This window comes from Adelges cooleyi, unplaced genomic scaffold, assembly GCF_023614345.1.
Source record: "Adelges cooleyi isolate 19-005CV unplaced genomic scaffold, UGA_ACOO_1.1 ACOO_flye_CR_arks_rails_tigmint_CR_PRNA_521, whole genome shotgun sequence".
Taxonomy (NCBI): domain Eukaryota; kingdom Metazoa; phylum Arthropoda; class Insecta; order Hemiptera; family Adelgidae; genus Adelges; species Adelges cooleyi.
The window spans coordinates 199,123-205,099 of NW_026096210.1; the positions used below are offsets into that span (position 1 = coordinate 199,123).

General features: G+C 27.4%; 1 pseudogene; it reads left to right on the forward strand.

Moving 5' to 3' along the window:
* Positions 1–3,846: 3,846 nt before the first annotated feature.
* LOC126842449 (uncharacterized) lies at positions 3,847–5,758 on the forward strand (annotated as a pseudogene).
* Positions 5,759–5,977: the final 219 nt, after the last annotated feature.

The window sequence follows — 5,977 nt, forward strand, 5'->3', positions numbered from 1 at the left end:
TTCCTTATTTTTCTTTTCGGGCAAACTGGATAAACCTAACCAGACCTAACCGATTTAGGATTTAATGTCTAAAAATTAGACTAAAAGTAGATCTAGTATGGGTCAAACTATTGATTTTCTTAAAAATCATAAGTCAATTTTTTTCTTATTTAAGAAGCACTAAAAAAAAAGGATTTGATTTGTTATACGGTCGGTACAAAATTGCGATTTCTGTCATCAATGGCGAATTTACAGAGGAGGGTAAATATATAATTTTATATATTAATATAAATTAAATCAATATAGTCATCATTAATAAAAATACAGTCAACACTTTTTTAATAGAAATAATGCTTTTGACCCTAACCTAACCTAACCTTACCCCCCCCCCCCCAAAAAAAAAATGATAAAAGTCTGTCTCTGTCCGTCGTGATCCAACGACTTCATTATAACGTTAAACGTTTAGTTATAGAATTTAAATGCTTTACTGAAGATAACGCACAGTAAAGCATGAGAATTCCCCAACAAACGCTCGGCCGAATTATTATTATTATTTATTTAAAATTAATTTTTTTTTAAATGTAGGTAGGATATATTGTAATATAAATAATATTTGAAAATCATCTAAATACGCGCCAAAATATATTTAAAATACATTTAAAAAATACTGAAAACATGTAATATAGGGCGCAAAGCAATTGCTTAAAAATTCACTCACTCTACTACACTTGATTAAAACGTATAAGGGAATTTTTAAGTATGGTTACTTGATTTTCTACCTAAATATTGTTTTAAAATATTTTTACAATATTATTATAAAATATAAACCGAAAAGATAAATTGTTTTTGGATTTCGGATTTGTTAAGGGAGACAAAAAGCGTCAATTTTTTTACAAATAATAACTAAAACGTGGAGTCACTTTCTGAAGTGTCTACCGAACCGATTTCAATAACTTTTATTTTGTTTAATAGTTAAACAGCTTCTCTATGAAAGCTAAATAACCGATATTTTATTTTTGTGTTCAAAAAATATTTATAAACATTTTTATTTTAACTTTTCATAGATTTTTCTAATACATCTAACTACTTTTTTAATGGCTAAATCAAAAACGGCCTTTTAGCCCCCATAGAAAAAATAATAAGATACACATAAAAAAAAAAATCAATTTTCGTCAAATATTGCTTTTCCTTTGCTTCTTAATAAATAGCGCTTTCCGTTCCCCTTAAGCCCGTAAATCTGGACTCTGAATAATATTTATCGCTAAAATAAGGGTTTTTATAAAAATGTTCATCAATAACAGTTTACTTAAATTATCTAAACCAAATTAGAGCTTAACTATTGGATACATATTTAGTATCATATTTTTAAATAATTAAAATAGTTTTAGACGAGGAGAGAGGAGGGAAATTACCATGTACATAAATATATATTTAAAGTAAATAGGTACTAGACAGCTAAACTTATATTAAGAATCAATATCATTGGCAAAACGTATAAAACGGGAAATTAGGGAACTTGATAGGATGAAATAGAGAGAAAGTAAACACTTTTAAAGTAATACTTGAAGTGCACGTTAAAATGTTTACTTAATATTATAAAACAGTTTAAATAATTACGAAACATTTTTGATATTAAAACTTGAATTATTTTCAACATTTATTATTTCAAAACTGTGTACCGTTTGTTAATTTTTTATATTAAAATTCCCTCCTATATAGATAGGCATGGCTACGATAAAGTCATATTCATGATCCAATGTTTTCCTTCAGGAAAAAACTAACGAGGTTTTTTTTAATGTTATAACTTATAAGACAATTTTGAAATAATAGAAGTGTTAATATTAAAAATGTTTTAACAAATAAATGTTTCGTAATTATTTAAATCTTTTTATAATTTTAAATAAATATTTTAACGTGCGCTTCAAGATTACTTCAAAAGTTACTTTCCCTTTATTTCATCCTTTCAAGTTCCCCGTTTTCCCGTCTAATACTTTTTTTTTTTTTATATATAACGTTCAGTTTGATGTTTACGTTGACAAAATAAAATTACCCTGTGCGCACTCAGCTTTTGTCGTTGTTATAGATTAATAAAACTCTATTGTTACAATAAAATTATAGCAGCCAGTCAATCAAGTGCACTCACGTGAGTTGAATTAAAAAACACATAATACTCGTAAAAATCTACTCCCCAGGTTGAATCGAGATTCCTTAGATAAGTTTCACTCATAAAATTTTGACCTACCATTACTTCGAGGTTATTTACTTATATGTGCATTAATTTATGTAAAATAAAGTTCCTGTTTCCGAAGTAGTGAAAAAATGTTTAATAATTATGTATTGTAGCTTCAATTTTTTTTTTATGTCTTCTCCTAACCCGCAATAGTTTTATCGATTTAACTATGTTTTGCTATCTACACATTTGTATTGAAGGTTTTTTTTTTATGGTGATTTTATTACGTTCACTTATAATAGATAATAATTCAAAAAACCCGTGACCAATATTATGCTCTGTCTCCAGTATATATGCCTACAGCCTACTGTGCTGCCTTTTTTTTTTTTACGTTAGTACCGGACTCAGACAAATAATTGTTGAAAATCATAATCCGAAATAAAATACAAATATGACATAAAAAACAAAATTTCAAAAGGGCTTACAAAAATGACATAGAAACGTCTAGCATTCGAGTAAAATATTTCAATTGCTTTTTACAAAAATAACATTTGTACATTGCTTTCCTTTCCTTTCAAATGACTTTAGATTGCAACCATTGAAACGTCATTCTAATGCCGGCAGTACACTCTCGTCGAGGTGATGCGGGGCGAGGGTGTACAGCTGCCGGCATAACCTTTGTCGTTTTGTAGGCTACCTAACCGACCTTTGTTACCATAAACTGTGTTTGTCGTTGTTATTTCCAAACATAATATTTTTATTTCCTCTCAAGGGGTTCGAAAACCTATTTGTTATATTTTTTTTTACAATTGACCTATAAACGTTTATACATTTTTTTTTTACAATTTATATAGCATACATAACTACTTTCCTAATAACACATTATTATTAATTTAGTTATTACATATTTTGAAGAAAATTATAAGCTTTCAATACAAAAAAAAAAAAAAATATGAATTATTTGAACAAGTGTGGCAAATAGTTATTTTTATAAAAGTAATTTTTTATCAAATATTCAACATAACAAAAGAAAAAATAAATTAATAGGTATTTATCATTCAATAAGTATAAAGTGAATATATTATTTAAAATTGGGTTCGGTAAAAAAAAGTCCCCTTTTACGTTTAACGTCCGTTATTCCCCCGATCGGGGCTTAGACTAGGGTGACCATACGTCCCGTATTATACGGGATTGTCCCGTATTTCAACTTTGTGTCCCGTTGTCCCGTTTTTCCAAGTCCGTCCCGTATTAATGCCGTTTTTTCCATACCGTTAATTTATAATTTCTGAAATTTATTTTACTATAAAATCGTTTTGTTTACGATATTTTTGTACAACATTATTCAATATAGAATATTAAAATCTATTATTTTTCAGTGGTAGGTATTTTTAGATTCTTATTTTGATTATAATTGTTGCGTCACATTGTTGTCAGGTGATATAAAACGTATATAATGACATAATGCCATAATAGTGTTATATTTTCGTATATTTTGATATCATTGGATTATTATTAGAATAATCTCACTGGTCGCGGCCAGTTCGTTATCTACAATATTATTAGATCTATGTATCATTGTAAATGTTATTTGTTATAATATTTGTACTTTTTCAGTCTACATTTTGTCCATCGTAGTAATAGTGTTCAGTCGTAGTGGTGTCATTTAAAATATACAGTTTGTTTATTTTTTTCTCACAATGCCGAAAAGGAGGTGTGTTTTTGCTCCAAATTTAAAATCCGAATTTCCTTTTTTAAAAGATGCTGATGAAGTTGGAAAAGTATTTTGTACAATATGTAAATCGGTATTTTCTATAGAACATGGTGGACTTTCAGATATAAAACAACATACCACAAAAGTGAAAAAACATTTATTGGCGTTATCAGCTGCATCAAAAAATGAAAAGGTAACTTCTTTTTTTTTAAGAATAATCCGAATGGATCCACTGACGAAAGTAGACGTACCGCGGCACAAGAAGGGATATTCGCATTTCATACAGTTGTACACAATCACTCATTTCGATCGATGGATTGCACATCATCTCTTTTAAAACAAATTTATAATAAAAAATTCACTTGTGTTCGAACTAAGGCTGAATCGATTGTTTTAAATGTGCTAGCTCCTTTCGCCATGCAAGAGATTTGTAAGGAATTAGAAAATATGAATTTTGCTACTATCATGATAGAAACTTCTAACCATAAAAATCTGAAAATCGTACCCATTTTAATACGTTATTTTAATCCAAATCTGGGAGTACAAACTAAAGTTTTTGAAGTGACAAATTTAAAAAGAGAAACAGCAGATATTTTATAAAATTACATAATTGAAAGTTTGAAAAAATACAAGTTATTGGATAAAATTATTGCATTTTCTGGTGACAATTGCAATACTAACTTTGGAGGTATTTTACGAAAAGGAAAAAAAAATGTTTTTTCAATCTTAAATATTAATTTAAAAACGAATATTAATGGGATAGGTTGCGCTGCTCATATTTTGCATAATGCAATTCAATCAAGTGCTGATGTGTTACCTATTGATGTAGAAATTATAGTGAACAAAATTTTTCAATTTTTTCATATCTATACAGTTCGAGTTGAACATTTGAAAGAGTTTTGCGAATATGCAAATATCGAATATAAAAACATACTTGGAAGTTTAAGAATTCGTTGGCTATCTTTATTACCGGCCATAACAAGAATTATTGATATTTACCAAGGTTTAAAATTATACTTCGAAAAACAGGAAAAGTGTCCAACCATTTTAAAATCTTTTTTTAATGATCCTATGTCTAAAGTATGGTTTTATTTTTTGCAAAGCCAATTAAAAGTTGTCTGTGATATTGTGACAAAAATAGAAGGAGATAAAATATCAGCATGTGAAGTTGCAGAGGAATTAGAGATTTTGGTTGGAAAAATAAAAAATCAAAATTTTCTTACATCAAATATTTTATCGATTTTAAATGATTTGAAAAACAATAATATGTATGATCAAAACTCATTAAAAAAAAGTACTGATCTATTTTATAATACTTTTTTATCTTACATAAAAAAATGGGGTTGCCATTTTGACAAGTTAAAAGTATTTCGTTGGGTTCAATTAATAAATTGCCCTACTTGGGAAAATGTTCAAAAATGTATACAATTTCTTATAGAAAAAAACCAAAATAATTCAAACCTAAAACTGGATGACGATAATTTGTTTGACGAATTCAGTCATATTGAACAAGTTTTTCAATCACGAATAAATGAATGGCAAAAAAGTTCAGCTAAATTGGAAGTTAAGTGGTGTGAAATATTTGAGTACACTAAAGCTCATAACATTGACACAACTAACATATCAGCAATTGTAGAATATGCTTTAGCAATGCCGGGTACAAATGCTGCAGTAGAAAGGATTTTTTCTACCATTAATGTCTTATGGACGGACGAAAAAAATCGTTTTTTAGTTGAAACTATAAAATCAATTATCATAGTGAAAACACATTTTTCAAACTATTCTTGCAATGATTTTTATAATATTTTATTAAAAAAGATAAATTACTTGATGCAATTAGTTCAGCACAAAAGTATACAAAAATAGCAGAAGAAGACCAACCATCGTCATCAAAATAAATATTTTTGTGTTTTTGTTTACGTAAGAATATTTACTAACCATAATTTATTTATATATAAAAAACATGATACAGTACACATTAAATTTAAATTTGTTTTTTTTATATTATTATATTTAGTTAGGTAACTTATATAATACATGTATGATCTTAATTCTTAACTAGTTCACCATTAATATCAAAATAAAATTGTTTTTCTGTATCTACTATATATTTAAAA